The sequence below is a fragment of the Talpa occidentalis genome, unplaced genomic scaffold (assembly GCF_014898055.3).
Source record: "Talpa occidentalis isolate TD23 unplaced genomic scaffold, MPIMG_talOcc4v2.1 talOcc4.6, whole genome shotgun sequence".
Lineage (NCBI taxonomy): Eukaryota > Metazoa > Chordata > Mammalia > Eulipotyphla > Talpidae > Talpa > Talpa occidentalis.
Window position 1 is genome coordinate 50,328,308 of NW_023604972.1, and position 18,860 is coordinate 50,347,167.

At 37.6% G+C, this 18,860-nt stretch overlaps 1 protein-coding gene across 4 annotated transcripts in view; it reads right to left on the reverse strand.

Annotated features, from left to right (window-relative positions):
• The window catches only part of PLAC8 (placenta associated 8), a 31,447-nt gene extending 12,793 nt beyond the window's left edge, over positions 1-18,654 (reverse strand). Inside the window, exons 1-2 of one of the 4 annotated variants that reach the window (XM_037530227.2) lie at positions 18,519-18,654; positions 1,550-1,614 (exon numbers count right to left, since the gene is read on the reverse strand). The gene's annotated coding sequence lies outside the window, so the exon portion shown is untranslated. Of the gene's footprint in view, positions 1-1,549; positions 1,615-11,170; positions 11,266-18,518 lie in introns of those variants that run through there. The other 3 variants (XM_037530226.2, XM_037530224.2, XM_037530225.2) reach the window with 3 other exon arrangements.
• Between the last annotated feature and the right edge of the window lie 206 nt (positions 18,655-18,860).

The following is an 18,860-nucleotide window of genomic DNA, read 5'->3' on the forward strand; positions in this document are numbered from 1 at the left end:
AGACCCCTAGGGAAAGGAATTCATTGAACTGATAAAATGAACAGATGGTTCTCTTAGGGTACAAAATAGGGAGCAAAATAGGGTCCTTAGTATTATTTATAGATAGCTACCTAGTCAAGGAAATGAATGACCAACCTGTGATAGTGGTTGGAAAGAGCAAATTATAGAAAACAGATTTTTCTAGAACATGCACTTATCATTTGACCCAGTAATCCCATTTCTAGAAAATTATTCTGAAAATGTATCTCTAAAAATGCAAAAATATATATGTACAAGGCCATTCAGAGCAACATTGCTTTTTGCAAAATAGTGAACAATTGCAATGCCTAACATGGGAGAATGGTTCAATAAATGATGGTACATCCACACAACAGAGTGTTATGCACTATCAAAAAAAAGAATAAGGACAGTCTTCATAAACTATTATGGGATGAACTTCAGGATATACTGTTAAGTGATAAAAGCAATGTACAAAAAGAATGCAAAAAATAAAAGGGTATCTGTTTAATTGTGCTATAAAAATTATAGATAGAATAAACCAAAAACAAATGAAATTTGTTATGTTCAGAGTAAATGATGTGGAAAGAACTGAAGAATGCAAATTGAGTAGTAGGGCTGGGGTGACACTTCTCCAAGCGTGCTATTTTCTTTTCCTTTTTTTTTTTTTTGTTAAAGATTTATTTATTTATACAAGAACCGGGATACAGGCCAGATTCGTGGGAGGGTGAGAGGACTAACCAGAGACAGAGAGGGGAACAGAACAGGCAGACTGATGAAATACACTGCTGAGGGGGGGAACAGTGGGCACAACCAGGAGAGGTCTGCCGTGCCATGTGGGACCCTTGCAGGCTGGCTGGGATGGAATCGGTGCTGCAGAGGCTGCGGACAGCTTCACAGCGCGGCGCTCAACCGCCTGAGCCACCAGGGAAGGACCAAGTGTGCTATTTTCTATGGCTCTTTTCCAGCCCTGCTAATATTTCACACATTGAGTCAACATAGACATGTTTAATTAAAATTAACCAGAATGCGAAGAAAGCCCAAATGAAATGTAAACAATAGCAAATGGACCTAACTGTATTACAATATTAATCACACTGAAGGGAATGTGGAAGAAAAAAACGTAAATTAAGTAATTTTTGGAAAACAGTATTTTTGACTATGAAATATAAAGTTAAAGACAAAAAGAACTGACACATATTGGATTCTAGTTAATAAACTTGTTTTCATAGGGTATGGGTAAACATTACTGAAATACACACAGACACACACAAATAAATTGTGGATCATGAGATAGAGGATTTTTATTGTCACAAATGGAAATCATAAAGAAAGAAAGGAGGATGGCCAATATGAATCCTGTGTTTTTAGACTGGAATCAGAGATGTGAACTCACAGTGTTTGCATGCGTGTGCATACACACACAAACCCCCCACAAACACATAGAGTGGCAGATGGAGTCCCCTCTGTGGGGTCTTTAAGGATCACTCCAACACAGTCATGAAAATTCCACTAAGGAGGCATTTGAAATTAAAGGAGCTGTTGTACTCACAGGTTCTGGAGAGGGGGCCAGTTTGCCTGGAGAGTCACTCAAAAATCATCCAGCAAGGGGCCTCCCTGGTGGTGCAAGGGGTTAAGACACAACTTATGAAGCTATACGCAGCCACAGCAGCACGAGTTCTATCCATAGCCAGGGAGCTGCCCACATGGCACAGCAGACCTCTCCTGCCTCGCCTGCTGCTCCCCTCAGCAGTGCATTTCAGTCAATCTGCCTGTTGTGTTCCCTGGTCTGTCTCTGGTGAGTCCTCTCACCCTCTCCCACACTTCTGACCTATACCCCAGTTCTCATATGCATAAATAAATAAATCTTTTAAAAAAAATCATCCAGCAGCTCAGAGTTTGGTAACTGCAGGGAGCAGAGCAAGGATCCATGGCAAATGCTTTTACTGAAGGTTATGCGTGGGGTAGCTTGTGACACACAGGAAGTATTCTCATTAGAAAGTTTGAATAGGGGCCTCCCTGGTGGCGCAGGCAGTTGAGCGCAGTGCTGTGAAGCTGTCCTCAGCCTCTGCAGCGCAGGTTTGATCCTGGCCCGCCTGCGAGAATCCCACATGGCGCAGCAGACCTCTCCTGTCTTGCCTGCTGCTCCCCTCAGCAGTGTATTTCGTCAGTCTGCCTGTTCTGTTCCCTGCTCTGTGTCTGGTGAATCCTCTCACCCTCCCGCACATCTGGCCTGTACCCCGGTTCTTGTATAAATAAAATAAATCTTTAAAAAAAAAAAAAAGAAAGTTTGAATAGGACCTCCCTGGTGTTACAAGAGGTTAAGTTTCAGAACTATGAAGCAATCTGCAGCCACTGTAGCATGAGTTCCATTTCCGGCCAGAGAGCTAACCCACGCGGCCCAGCAGACCTCTCCTGTCTCATCTGCTGCTCCTCTCAGTAGATTCAGTAGATCTGCCTGTTCTGCTCCCCACTCAGTCCCTGGTGAATCCTCACACACAACCCCCTGCACCTCTGACTTACACCCTAGCTCTTTTATGCATAAATAAATAAATCTTTAGAAAAAAAGGAAATTTTAATATAACTGAGGCAATATTGAAAGGAGGAAAAGGGAAGAAAGGGAAGTCATTTTAAGGCTTATGAACACACATGTTGGGGATGGCTACAGAGAACTGGGCAATAATGAGATAAAAATTCAAAATAAGCACTCAGTGCCAATGAGGCACCAAAAACCAACTTTATATTACACTCACATAGAGAGAGATATGGATATATGTGTATATATTTCCTAACTCTGACCATTAAGAGAAACTAGAAGTAATAAGAACTCAATATCAACAAACATACTTCATGCCTAAATCTCATATTCCAATTGAAAAAAAAAGGGCTAGAGTTCATTGGAGAAAAGACTTATTTCAGGGTTAGGGCTAGAAAAGCACAAGATAAGCCTGCAGCCTCATGTGAAACCAAGAAATAAAAGGACTTAACAATTGATTAGCGATAGAACTTCAAAGCCAACTTGTTGGCTCTCCCAATGATCAAATCTGGGACAATTTGAGCAACAAAAAAATAATGTTAATTATGGTTTATAACTCAAAGATTAAAGTAACTATCCACAGTCCCATACTGATATAAATAAAATAATAAATTAAAAAATGAGGGAGAAAGCATAGTGCTTTCTATGGTAGAATTTTCATAGTATAATCGAGATGCAAGATCATCATTTGGTAAACCAATAGTTGTAGGCAAAATCTCATGGGTGGATGCTAAAATGAGCAGGGTTGGAAAATATGAAGAGAACTAAGATAGTTACATGTTTTCAAAGTATCTCCTCACAGATTACTTACTAATTACAAAGGAAAAATAGCAAATTTATTTGGAGAAGTATGGCGACACTTATCTTAGCCAAGTGATCAAGGTTAATGTTACCAGTAATGAGACATATTAACATCATGTGCTTCTTTATTACCAGACACTAGAGGACACAGCATCACTTCTGTGTTATTCCTGCCAAAAATGCGTAATCAGAATCTGATCGAAAGAAAGTGTCAGAAAAACACAAACGGAGGAATATTCTACAATATCAATGATCAGAACTCTTTAAAAGTGTAAAGATTGTGGAAGACAACAAAAAACTGAGAAATATTCCAGATGGGAGGAGACTAAAGAAGACACGGCAACCAAATGAAATTTGGGACCCTGAATTGAATCCTGTGACAGAAAATGGACGGTCAGTACCCTCCAGCCAGAGACACAAACCAAAACAACACCCAAAACCTTGCCTTTACAACAGATACAGAGAACACATTGATTGTTGCTAGAGGTGGAGATGGCTGTAGAGGGAGAGAGCAAAATGGGTGAATATGATCAAGAGGTATGTACTTTCAGTTATAATATAAATAACTCGTGGAAATGACACCTGTAGTTAACAATACTAAACTGCATATTTGAAAGAGTAGTTATTAAAAGTTTTGATCATAAGAATAAATTCGTAATATATGTAGTAATGGTTGTTAACTAGACATCCTATTGACTATTTCATAATACAGACAAGTATTGAATTACATGTTGTACACCTGAAACTAATATAATGTTATGTGTCAATTGTGTCAACAAAAACAGCAACACAAAACCTGGTGTATTAGGCAAGCTTTCAGTAGCACCAAAGTCTAACTAATAGCACCAGAACAGCTCAGGATGGCAAGGGCTGCTTTTTATCTTCTGAAGACATTAGTGAGACACTTAGTAAAATCTGAATAAGTTCAATAGGTTAATTAGTTAATTGTAGTTTATCAGCACTAATCATTGATCTGTACCTTTTAAATGAATGAATTTTGTGATATGTAGTATATATATCAGTGATTCATAGTTGTACAACCATCACCATAATCTAATTTGAGAATGTTTTAGCATGTCTTATCAACAAAATGTAACCATATTATCATACCAGTATATGAGGAAAAATTATTTGACAAGATCCAACACCCATTTATGATAAAAAATAAATAAAATAGGCATAGAGAAAAAGTACTTCAACATAATAAAGGCCATATTTGACAAACCCACAGTCAACAGTATACTCGGTGATGAAAAAGTGAAAACTTTCCCACTAAGATCTGCAGCAAGACAAGGGTGTCCACTTTCTCACCACTGTATTCAACATAGTATTAAAAGTCTTAGCTAAAACAATGAGACAAGCAGAAGAATAAAAGATATCCAAAGAGGAAAGGAATAAGTAAAACTGTCATTATTTTATAAAATAATCATAAAATTTTATACATTTATACATTGAAAAGCCTAAATGATAAAAGACTCCATGATAAAAACCATTAAAAATATAGTAATGTTGGAAGCTACATTATTAATATTAATATATTAATATGTTAAGTGAAAAAATCGGTTTCATTTCTATAAATACAACATGCAATCCCACATACCAATGCACCAAAAAAACCCCAAAAAACAAAAAACCTGGCAATAAATTTAACCAAGGAAGTTAAAGACCTTAACATTGCTAAAAAAGCCATTCTATGGCCATCAGGCATATGAAAAATGTTCAGCATCAATTGTAATCAGGGAAATGCAAATCAAAACTACCATGAGATACCATCTTACCCCAGTGAGAATGGCACATATTAAAAAAACTAGCAACAACAAATGTTGGCGAGGTTGTGGAGAAAAAGGAACTCTCCTGCACTGCTAGTGGGAGTGCAAACTGGTCCAACCACTATGGAGAGCTGTGTGGAGATTTCTTGACCTACTAAACATAGAATTTCCATATGATCCAGCAATTCCACTCCTAGATATTTACCCAAATGACACAGAAACATTAATTCCAAAGGGCACCTACATGCCTATGTTTATTGAAGCACTATTTACAATAGCTAAGGTATGGAAACAACCCAAATGCCCAAAAATAGATGACTGGATCAAGAAGATGTGGTACATATACACAATGGAATATTACTCAGCAATCGAAAAAGATAAACACATGCAGTTTGCAGCAACATAGATGGAGCTAGAAGGGATCATGCTCAGCGAAATAAGTCAGAAAGAAAAAGAAAAATACCAGATGGTCTCACTTATAGCAGGAATTTAGAAAACCCAAATAAGAGACCAGGAAAAAGACTAATCAATACAAAGTAAAAAGCAAAATCACCAAGCAACTATAAACCAGAGACACACTACAGGGGGTGAGGGGGTGGGAGGGAGGGACGGGGAGAGGAAGGACTAGAGTCAAAATAAGGGAGGGGTGCAATTGTTTAGGGAATATAACCAAAATGAAAATGCATACATTGTGCAAAGATGAAAAAAGAGGTAAGAATTATATAAAATAAAGTACTTAAATTAAAAAATATATATATATAAAAATTAAAAAAAATTATTCTCTTTCTGGATAAAAAAATATATATACCATATATTGTTGTATTTGTAGTACATGTGTTTTTATAGTACTGTTGCTTCCACTTTTGTTAGAACTATACAATAGGAATAGCTTTTGTTATGAATACTTGAATATTATACTTTATTTATATGTTATAAATTATACATTATATTTCACATGGAAGTCTTTTCAGGAATTTTTGAATAAAATGAAAGTTGTAAAAGATCAACTTTCAAAGTCCTAACAGATTTAAATAAATAAATAAATAAAATAGCCATTTTGCTTAAAACAACATAGATTCAATGCAATCCCTATCAAAATCCCAATTTTACTAAGAAATAGAATTAAAAAGATATAAATTGATCTGGAAATACAAAAGACACTGAATAGCCAAAACTATCCTGAGAAAATAGAACAAATACATCATGCTTCCTGGCTTCAAGTTATATTACAAAACAATAGTAATCCAAACAGTATAGTATTGAAATAAAAATAGACATACAGATCAATGAAATAAAATTGAAAGCCCAGAAATAAACTCACACATATCTGGACAACTAATTTAAAACAAAAGAGCTTAGGGTATAAAATGGAGTAAGGAAAATCTCTTCAATAAATGGTGCTGGGAAAATGAAACTAGACCACTATCCTACACCACATAAACATTAGCTCAAAATGAACTAAAGTCTTGAAGACCAGAAATCATAAAATACAAAGAAAAAAACAGGTTATAAGCAATTCAACATCAGCCTTGGTGATATCTTTGTGTATACATCTCCAACAGCAAAAGAAACTGAAGCAAAAGTAAACAAATGGGACAATATCAAACAAAAAAGCTTGTGCAGAATGACCAAAAAATCATTAAAATGAAAAGACAACCCTACTGAATGGGAGATGATAATTGCAAATAATCATATATCAGATAAGAGGTTAAAATGCAAAATATATAAAGAACTCATAAAACTCAACAACAGAAAATGAGCAACCTGATTAAAAAAATGAACAGAGGATCTGAATAGATATTTCACCAAAGAAGACATGCAGATGAGCCTCAAGTACATGAAAAGATGTTTTTCACTGTCTTTTGTTAGAGAAATGCAAATCAAAGTAACAATGAGGTATCACCTCACATTTGTGAGAATGACTATTATCCAAAAGATAAGAAAAAACAAGTTTGAGAGAATGTGGAGAGAAGAGAACACTTATACATTGGAGGTGGGAATATAAATGGATACAGTCATTATGGAAAACAGTATGGAGATTCCTCAACAAATTAAGGCTAGAAATACCATATAATCTACTCTTTTTTAAAAAAAGATTTATTTATTTACACAAGAGCTGGGATAAAGGCCAGATAAAGAGAATAAAGAGGTGGTGGTATATATTCACATAGAATACTACTCAACTATGAAAAAAAGATGAAATCCTGCCTTTTGCAACAACATGGATGGACCTAGAGGGTATTGATTATGCTTAGTGAAATAAGTCAGGATAGATAAATGGAGAAAGATAGATACCATATGATTTCACTCATATGTGGCATACAAAGAAAGAAAATAAATGATTAAATGAAATAAAACAAAAAGAAACTTTTAGACTATAAAAATACAATAATACCAGCAGGGATAGGGGAAGGCAGGGACTAACCAGGTGAAAGAAGTCAACCATATGGAAGGAAATTAGAATTCTAGTGGTGATATAAGGCAGCATATTCAGATGTTGACTTAAAGGGCTGTGCCTGAAACTGAAAGGGCTGTGTTCCCATAAAAGAAGAGGAATGAGGAAAGGTTATTTGGTAATTGTGCTTTTTAAAAAATAGCTTTATTGAGATATAAAATTTATATCTGTCATAAAATTTACTTATTTGGAATATACAGTTCAATGACTCATAGCTGCACAATCATCTCTATAATCTGAGAATATTTTAGTACACCCCTTAAAAAAAAGCCCATACCATGAGCAGTCACTTACCAAGTCCCCTCACATCCCCTTGCTCCCAGCGACCTCCAGACCTTTTTCTGTCTGTATTGGTTGGCTTATTCTAGACTTTTCATACAAATGGAATCATATACTAAACAGTCTTTTGTGAGTGATTTCCTTCACTTACCACACTTGCCTGCAATTATAGGATCATCCCTGCCTTCCCCTGATGGGGCTCACTTTGTACAGTTTGTGTTTGTGTATTAAATTGGCTGCTTCTAGGTGGGACGTGAGCATTCTATGTGTGCCTCTGAAACCCAAGCAACGTGACCGCAGCACAACTTCATTCAAACTACCTATTTGTTGACTTCAGGTTGCTTTGCAAAACAGTTTAGTACCTCAGTGTAGTAATATAAGCTTCACTGTAGTGATGTAAGCAGTCTTTTGTCCAACTCTCAAAGCTATAGGTATAAGTGTTTCTTTGACACCATCAGCTTCCTCTTTTGAATGTGGGAAATTGTGGTGACCCAGGTGCTTCTGTGAATTTTGGCAAGAAGAACTGTGAACAGAGAGTAGGGCCCCAGGATTTCCTCATGGTATTTGAGTGTGGTCTCTAGTGCATGAGCATGTGTTTCTGTACTCACTGAAATTTCCTAAGTTGACTAAATTTAAAGCAATTAGATAGGAAAATACCAATCTTCTGGCTGAACCTCAAAACACTGTTAGAAGGAAAGCAAGTAAATCAAACAAGTGCATGTTACTGATGGACCGCAGTGGAGCAGGGTGCTCTGCCCAGGAGGGTAGCACTAAAGGGAACCAGTGTGCCAGACTTCCTTTCATCAATTCAGCTTATTCTGAAGAGGGTCTTGTAAATTCTCTCTTGAGAATTCAAGAAAATACCTTCTTGGTGGCTGTAAAGCAAAAGCACTGCACACTCAAGCAAATCTGTAGTTTAAATGTTTCAAAATTGTAGCTGCAACAAAATATAAAACAGATGCAAAATGTCCCAAACAACTGGCAAATCTCTGCTCAGTTACTAACTATGGGATAATTGTTTTTTTTTTTTTTTTTAAGATTTATTTATTTATGCGTACAAGAGCTGGGGTGTATGCCAGAGGTGTTGGGGGTCAGAGGACTCACCAGAGACAGAGTGGGGAACAGAACAGGCAGATTGATTGAAATACACTGCTGAGGGGAGCAGCAGACTAGTCAGAAGAGGTCTGCTGCGCCACGTGGGTAACTCCCAGGCCGGGGATGGAACTTGTGCTGCAGAGGCTGCAGGCAGCTTCGCAGTCCAGCGCTCAACCACTGCGCCACCAGGGGAGGCCCTCATAGGTTGTGTCTTAAACCCTTGCGCCACCAGAGATAGTTCTTAACCTTAGCCATTCAAGGTTAAATATTTAAGATGGGAATGAGGGGTGGGGATGAGATTTAAAAAAAAAAAAAAAGGACACTTCCCTGAAATCTCTTTAGCGCCTGTGATGTTTCTAAGAATTTTTGGGGCCTTCTCCACAAGTCTTTTCCCATTACCACCCTGTTCAGTGGTCTTCAAAATTTATTGTTCACTAAAGTAATTCAACAAGCTTGTTTAAGATAGAGATTTCTGGTCACTATCCTCCCAGATTGTGATTTAGATGAGATGAGCTGGGCATCCAAGAATCGGGTTCAAGCTTCCTCAGGGTCCCAGTCTCTATGCTATAGAATGCCGTCTCGTGGAGAAACTTTTCGGTATAGAGACAGCTTGGTGAGAACTGGAAAAACAATATTCCTTTCTTCAGGCAGCCGGTGTCAGTGCGGCTGAACTGACTGCACTGGCTCCTTGGCTGCGCGCCCCTGCAGAGCCCCGGCATTCAGGAATTTCCAACACCAGCACCTAGCAGAGCATACTTTGTAACCCACAGCCCTGGGCTTTTAAATTTCTCTTCTGCTACTAATAACTTTAACTCCAATTCAATTCAGCAAGCATCTACTGGGCTCCCAAAATGCATAAAAGCCTTGTGTTAGATCTGATAAAGGGTTAGGGTGAGCTCGGTAGCTTCCTCTCAGGGCCAGCGTGCTGCCTCTGATCAGCACTGACTGGCTGCCCAGCCTTTTCATCTCATGCCATCTTTGTTCCCACAAGAGGAGAGAGAGTGACGAAAAAATGTGAGGACTACTTTGAAGAAGGATACTGCTGCTCCTTTCTGTAGCAAGCTCTTTCTATGGAATGGACACAATCCTCAACCTTGCTGAATTTGGCTCATGTTTTAAACATCCTATTTTCATCCATCAGTCTTAGAATTTACCTTACACCTGTCTCCTCTGCTTACTCCTCCTCTCCTCTGCACCTCATTTTTTTCCCACTCATATAAGGCTTTTTAAAATTTTTTTAACATAACAAAAATTAAGATTCTATTTTATATAGTACAATAAATAAGACCTTTAAAACATGGTATCTTCATTTATCAAAAAAAATTCTCTTACTTTTCTTTTTTTCTGGTATATTTTTAGTTTTTTTATTTTAATATTTATCATTTTTTAAATTTTTTTAGACAATATTTGCTTTCCTCCATCCCCTCAGATTGAGTCCCCATAGAATTTCCTTCCCCAGGGCACCCATGCACCACCACCGCAGTCAGTCCCCTGTGTGGATCACCTCATTTTTGAGAAAGACAGCCCTTCATCTTATTAATACTAATTAACAGTACAATGTGTTATTACACTAATATTAACCAATATCATTAATATTAATCAAGCAAGGTAATAAATCTGCCACTTAGATTTTTCTCTTCTTTCTCGCGTTTATTGATATTAAATTTTAATTTTTTTTGGTTTATCAAAACCTTTCCATTTTATAATCTCTCATCTCATAAGCCATCAAATATCAGTTGAAAAAGGAAACATCTCCCTTTATACATATAAAGAAAGCAACAGAATTTAATTTTAAATCATTCTGGTCTGTTTTTCTTTAATATTGAAAAATCAAGACATCTTCTGATTCATTAGCTAAATCTACAAAATCTTATTTCTCTTTTTCTAAATATTTTAAATGGAAAAAATCAAGTAAAGTAGTTTAAAAAACAAAGGAATTAGAACAGCACAGGTAAACAATTTGTATTTATTGCTGAGAACAGTATTTGATGAAGATTCAAGGATATCTCATACCACTTTGAAAAGCAAGGCATTGAGCCCATGTTTGGCACATACTTGCTAAATTTGAGTAAACTGACTAAATTTAAAAGCAATTAGAAAAGAAAACAGCAGTTTTTCAGCTGAGCCTCAAACAGATATGTTAGGAAAAAAGCATCACATCAAATTCTTTTAAAGAAAACTTTTTTTTTGGTAGTAAGATAAACTTTTCAAGAAGTGCTAATTTCAAAGTATACTTACGGTTAGAGAAACAGGTTCCCCACAGGAAGTGTGTGTGACTTGGGAGAGTATGTTACTAGAAGTGAAATATGTGTGAAAGGGAAGTAGATAATACCCCTTATTTTGTACAGTCCAAAGTAGACGCTCATTCTTTTTATTGGCCAATGTACCAGGCAGAAGTGTTTTCAAAGTGTCTTTTGCTTTTACCTTGCAAATGAATTTTTTTTAACCAAACAAGCTGTGTTCTTCCTCTACAGTGTGTTAGGTATGCTCATAATTCTTCCGTAGTGGAAAAAAGATTTGGCTCATTATATTTGGTTTTACATGTATGGCAGAATTTACCATTAAAAAAATTACTTTCTTTAACATGGCAAATAAGTATGAATTTAGTGTAAATTTATTGCCATCTTTTTTTTTTTATGGGGGAGCTTATAGGTAGTATTTGGGAGAAAAAAGGCTATCAGGAATTCTACCTAGTCAGATATTTCTTTCTGTTTTTTTTTTCCTGCTTCTTTGAATTCCTTTGTTTGTTTTACCTGACATTGATTAAATGCTACTTTATGTTAGAAACTGTTCTAAAAATTCGGCAGGTATTAACTTATTGAACTTTCCTCACAGTTCTGTGGGAGTGTGATAATTACCTCTTTCTGACTAAGGAGACTCAGTCACAGAAGTGCAAGTGGCTAGTCCTTGGAAGCTAGGAATTGGCAGAAAACAGCACACTAATCTCTGTGCCATGTTTGCGCTCACAATTTAACCATGAAGTGTAAAGTCAAGCAACAGCCTTGCCCTGGGGGGCACATTTGCCATTTCAAACAAGCAATAGGAAGGCTGGCTGCTCTAATCTCTGAAAGGTTGAAATTACAAAATCAGAAACTGAAAGACTAAGAAGTATTTCAAGAGGGGGAAATACAAATGTAAAAAAATAGCACAAGGAAATTGGACAAATAAATTGACAATCCCCTCTCTCAAAAAGGTGCTGAACTGCATGGAATAAAACCCTTGCTGTGTGACTTGCAAGTTAAGTGACCTCTGCCAATCAGCTTGAGAATCTGAGCTTTTGTGTCCTCACCTCCGAAATTAGAAAAATAAAGCTTACTACCAAGTTCATTGGGGAGTTTTCAATAATGCTTGACCAGTTTTAATGCTGAATATATATGTAAGCTGATTTCATTGACAGATGCTTGAGATACCAACTGTCATCAAAACAATGTCTCCCTCAACCCCTGACAAAAAGGACATCCAGTCGTAACAAGGTTTTAGGTAGTATTATAAATTGGTACTCTTTTCAGGAGACAGTATTGACTATATAGCACACAGCAGAATAAAAAATGTACTTAACTTTGGCTCTGCAATTTCAAAGAGTGAACATTTTCTTTTTTTTTTTTTAAGATTTATTTATTTTTATGTGAGAACCGGGGTACAGGCCAGATGCATGGGAGGGTGAGAGGATTCACCAGAGACAGAGGAGGGAGCAGAACAGGCAGATGGACTGAAATACACTGCTGATGTGAGCATCATGCGAGATAGGAGCAGTCTGCCACGCCATGTGGGCATCTCCCTGGTCTTCTGGAAATCGAACCAGAGCTGCAGAGGCTGTGGACATCTTCACAGCATGGCGCTCTACCAGCTGTGCTACCAGGGAGGCCCACCATGTAATCTATTCTTGTCTGAATATTTATCAGAATACAAAAACATGCATTTCATGTTCTTTTCACAATACTCAAGATATGGAAAAATAGGTCTCCCTGGTGACGCAGTGGGTTGAGAGCAGCACTCTGAAGCTGTCTGCGGCCTCTGCAGCAGGGGTTCAATTCCCAGCTGGCCAGAGAGATACCCACATGGCATGGCAGACCTCTTCTGTCTTGCCCACTTCTCCCCTCAGCAGTGTTTTTGGTCTGTCTGCCTGTTCTGCTTCCCGTTCTGACTCTGGTGAATTCTCTCACCCTCCCATGCCTCTGACCTGTACCCTAGTTCTTGTATAAATAAAATAAATGTTAACAAAAAAAGATATGGAAATAACCTAAGTGTACATCCATAGATGACTGGATAAAGAGGTGGTGGTACATATTCACATAGAATACTACTCAACTATAAAAAAAAGATGAAATCCTGCCTTTTGCAACAACATGGATGGACCTAGAGGGTATTGATTATGCTTAGTGAAATAAGTCAGGATAGATAAATGGAGAAAGATAGATACCTTATGATTTCACTCATATGTGGCATACAAAGAAAGAAAATAAATGATTAAATGAAATAAAACAAAAAGAAACTTTTAGACTATAAGAATACAATAATACCAGTAGGTTTAGGGGAAGGCAGGGACTAACCAGGTGAAAGAAGTCAACCATATGGAAGGAAATTAGAATTCTAGTGGTGATATAAGGCAGCATATTCAGATGTTGACTTAAAGGGCTGTACCTGAAACTGAAAGGGCTGTGTTCCCATAAAAGAAGAGGAATGAGGAAAGGTTATTTGGTAATTGTGCTTTTTAAAAAATAGCTTTATTGAGATATATTCTACCTGTCATAAAATTTACTTATTTGGAATATACAGTTCAATGACTCATAGCTGCACAATCATCTCTATAATCTGAGAATATTTTAGTACACCCCTTAAAAAAAAGCCCATATCCATAAGCAGTCACTTACCAAGTCCCCTCACATCCCCTTGCTCCCAGCGACCTCCAGACCTTTTTCTGTCTGTATTGGTTGGCTTATTCTAGACTTTTCATACAAATGGAATCATATACTAAACAGTCTTTTGTGAGTGATTTCCTTCACTCACCACACTTGCCTGCAATTATAGGATCATCCCTGCCTTCCCCTGATGGGGCTCACTTTGTACAGTTTGTGTTTGTGTATTAAATTGGCTGCTTCTAGGTGGGACGTGAGCATTCTATGTGTGCCTCTGAAACCCAAGCAACGTGACCGCAGCACAACTTCATTCAAACTACCTATTTGTTGACTTCAGGTTGCTTTGCAAAACAGTTTAGTACCTCAGTGTAGTAATATAAGCTTCACTGTAGAGTCTTTTGTCCAACTCTCAAAGCTATAGGTATAAGTGTTTCTTTGACACCATCAGCTTCCTCTTTTGAATGTGGGAAATTGTGGCGACCCAGGTGCTTCTGTGAATTTTGGCAAGAAGAACTGTGAACAGAGAGTAGGGCCCCAGGATTTCCTCATGGTATTTGAGTGTGGTCTCTAGTGCATGAGCATGTGTTTCTGTACTCACTGAAATTTCCTAAGTTGACTAAATTTAAAGCAATTAGATAGGAAAATACCAATCTTCTGGCTGAACCTCAAAACACTGTTAGAAGGAAAGCAAGTAAATCAAAAAAGTGCATGTTACTAATGGACCGCAGTGGAGCAGGGTGCTCTGCCCAGGAGGGTAGCACTAAAGGGAACCAGAGCGCTAGACTTCCTTTGATCAATTTAGCTTATTCTGAAGAGGGTCTTGTAAATTCTCTCTTGAGACTTCAAGAAAATACTTTCTTGGTGGCTGTAAAGCAAAAGCACTGCACACTCAAGCAAATCTGTAGTTTAAATGTTTCAAAATTGTAGTTGCAACAAAATATAAAACCATTGCAAAATGTCCCAAACAACTGGCAAATCTCTGCTCAGTTACTAACTATGGGATAGTCTTTTTTTAAAAAGATTTATTTATTTATGCGTACAAGAGCTGGGGTACATGCCAGAGGACTCACCAGAGACAGAGTGGGGAACAGAACAGGCAGATTGATTGAAATACACTGCTGAGGGGAGCGGCAGACGAGTCAGGAGAGATCTGCTGCACCATGTGGGTAGCTCCCTGACCGGGGATCGAACTTGTGCTACAGTGGCTGCGGGACAGCTTATAGGTTGTGCCTTTTTTTTTTTTAAGAGTTATTTATTTATTTATACAAGTACTGGGTACAGTCAGAAGCATGGGAGAGTGAGAGAATTCACCAGAGGCAGAAGAGGCAGAAGGACCAAAGTACACTGCTGAGGGGAGTAGTGGGTGTGGCAGGAGAGGTCTGAGCACCATGCGGGACCCTCGCCGGTGGCAGGGATCGAACCGGTGCTGCAGAGGCTGCGGGAAGCTTTGCAGCCCAGCGCTCAACTGCTGCGCCACCAGGGGAGGCCCTCATAGGTTGTGTCTTAACACCTTGTGCCACCAGATAGTTCTTAGCCTTAGCCATTTAAGGTTAAATATTTAAGATGGAAATGAGGGGTGGGGATGAGATTTAAAAAAAAAAAAAAAGGAGACTTCCCTGAAATCTCTTTAGTGCCTGTGATGTTTCTAAGAATTTCTGGGGCCTTCTCCACAAGTCTCTTCCCATCCCCACTCTGTTCAGTGGTCTTCAAAATTTATTGTTCATTAAAGTAATTCAACAAGCTTGTTTAAGATAGAGATTTCTGGTCACTATCCTCCCAGATTGTGATTTTTTTTTCTATTTTTTTATTTAAATATTTTATTTTATATAATTCTTACCTCTTTTTTCATCTTTGCACAATGTATGCATTTTCATTTTGGTTATATTCCCCACACAATTGCACCCCCCACCTTATTTTGACTCTAGTCCTTCCTTTCCCTGCCCCTCCCACCCCCAAGTGTGTCTCTGGTTTATAGTTGCTGGTTGATTTTGATTTTTACTTTGTATTGAATAGTCTTTTTCCTGGTCTCTTATTTGGGTTTTCTAAATTCCTGCTATGAGTGAGACCATCTGGTATTTTTCTTTTTCTTTCTCACTTATTTTGCTTGTGATTTAGATGAGATGAGCTGGGCATCCAAGAATAGGGTTTGCAGGAGGCCTTGTTGCCCCAGCCAGATAAGGCACTGGCAAGCAGCTAAGAAAAAGGGCCTCACACCTCGGGGCCGAAGATTTCCAATGAGCCTCACACCGTGGGGCTGAAGATTAATCTATAACCTATACACATCCCTTTGTTTTTTGTTATTGGTCATAAAAAGACAAAAACCTCTCAGAAAATACATTGGGCAATAAAGTATATGCATAAGAATATTATAAGCACATGGCACGGAGAATTACCTGCTTAAAAATTAAACACTGTAAATTTGACCTGCCTGCCAATGGGAAATAATTGTTAGACATAGACATGGCTGACAAGCAATCCAGGACAATGATTATGGTAAGTCCTTCTTTTGCTTTTTTTAGAAGTTTCTTAGGAAAGTTTTTAAATGAAGTTAATTTTGTGTTAAGGAGTTTCTAGGTAGAAAAAGTTCTGATAGCTGAGAAGCAGCTGGTCTCTGGCTGAAGGCCATATGAATAGAAGAGTCTTTTGATGCTTAGGCTTTAGCTGATAGGAGTGTACCAGCGGCTATCGGCTGTCTTAGGCAATTGTCTAGCTGATAATGAGTTTTAGTGTAAGGCTTAGTTTTTTATCTATTAACCTTGAAGGTCGCCTTCTTGCTGAAAGCATGTAGCAGCAAAAAGTCTATGGGAAAAGAATGCATAGCTTATTTCTGCTTTGTTTCTATGCACATGATAATGTAATCTCACTGCTTGCTAAAAATGTATAAATAAAGAACTGCTGAGTCTCTCAGTAGAAATTGCTTGCACCTAATCAAGTGTCAGTGTCTCCTCACTACCTCAATCCCGTTCCCCTTAGCCCTTAAGTTTCACCGACGCCATTTCATCCTTTCAGGGACTCCTGACACCACATTTTGCCGAGGCTGGTCTTCAGTACGGGTTCAAGCTTCCTCAGGGTCCCAGTCTCTATGCTATAGAATGCCGTCTCGTGGAGAAACTTTTCCGTGTAGAGACAGCTTGGTGAGAACTGGAAAAATAATATTCCTTTCTTCAGACAGCCGGTGTCAGTGCGGCTGAACTGACTGCACTGGCTCCTTGGCTGCGCGCCCCTGCAGAGCCCCGGCATTCAGGAATTTCCAACACCAGCACCTAGCAGAGCATACTTTGTAACCCACAGCCCTGGGCTTTTGAATTTCTCTTCTGCTACTAATAACTTTAACTCCAATTCAATTCAGCAAGCATCTATTTGGCTCCCAAAATGCATAAAAGCCTTTTGTTAGATCTGATAAAGGGTTAGGGTGAGCTCGGTAGCTTCCTCTCAGGGCCAGCGTGCTGCCTCTGATCAGCACTAACTGGCTGCCCAGCCTTTTCATCTCATGCCATCTTTGTTCCCACAAGAGGAGAGAGAGTGATGAAAAAATGTGGTGAGGACTATTTTGAAGAAGGATACTGCTGCTCCTTTCTGTAGCAAGCTCTTTCTATGGAATGGACACAATCCTCAACTTGCTGAATTTGGCTCATGTTTTAAACATCTTATTTTCATCCATCAGTCTTACAACTTACCTTACACCTGTCTCCTCTGCCTCGGAGCACCTCATTTTTCCCCCCCTCATGTAAGGCTTTTATTTATTTATTTATGTTTTACAAATAACAAAATTATTGTACTATTTTATATAGTACAATAAATAAGACTTTTAAAACATGGTATCTTCATTGATCAAAAAAAATTTCTCTTACTTTTCTTTTTTTCTGGTATATTTTTAGGTTTTTTTTTTATTTTAACATTTATCATTTTTAAAATTTTTTTAGACAATATTTGCTTTTCCCCCATCCCCTCAGATTGAGTCCCCATAGAATTTCCTTCCTCAAGGTACCCACGTACCACCACCACAGTCAGTCCCCTGTGGGGAGCACCTCATTTTTGAGAAAGACAGCCCTTCATCTTATTAATACTAATTAACAGTACAAATGTGTTATTACACTAATATTAATCAATATCATTAATATTAATCAAGCAAGGTAATAAATCTGCCACTTAGATTTTTCTCTTCTTTCTCGGGTTTATTGATATTAAATTTTAATTTTTTTTGGTTTGATCAAAACCTTTCCATTTCATAATCTCTCATCTCATAAGCCATCAAATATCAGTTGAAAAAGGAAACATCTCCCTTTATATGTATAAAGAAAGCAACAGAATTTAAATATGAATCATTCATTAGTTAAATCTACAAAATCTTATTTCTCTTTTTCTCAATATTTTAAATGGACAAAATCAAGTAAAGTAGTTTAAAAAACAAAGGAATTAGAGCAGCATAAGTAAACAATATGTATTTATTGCTGAGAACAGTATTTGATGAAGATTCAAGGATATCTTATACCACTTTGAAAAGCAAGGCATTCAGCATGAGCCCAAGTTTGGCACATAAACATAAATTGCTAAATTTGAGTAAACGGGCTAAATTAAAAAGCAATTAGAAAAGAAAACATCAGTCTTTCAGCTGAGCCTCAAACAGGTATATTAGAAAAAAAGCATCACATCAAATCCTTTTAAAGAAAACCTTTTTATCAGTAGTAAGATAAACTTTTCAAGAAATGCTAATTTCAAAGTATACTTACGGTTAGAGAAAACAGGCTCCCCACGGGAAGTGTGTGTGACTTGGGAGAGTATGTTACTAGAAGTGAAATATGTGTAAAAGGAAAGTAGATGATATACGCTGTATTTTGTACAGTACAAAGTAGAGGCGCATTGTTTTTATTGGCCAATGTACCAGGCAGAAATGTTTGCAAAGTGTCTTTTGCTTTTACCTTGCAAATGAATTTTTTTTTAACCAAACAAGCTGTGTTCTTCCTCTACAGTGTGTTAGGTATGCTCATAATTCTTCTGTAGTGGAAAAAAGATTTGGTTCATTATATTTGGTTTTACATGTATGGCAGAATTTACCAATAAAAAAATTACTT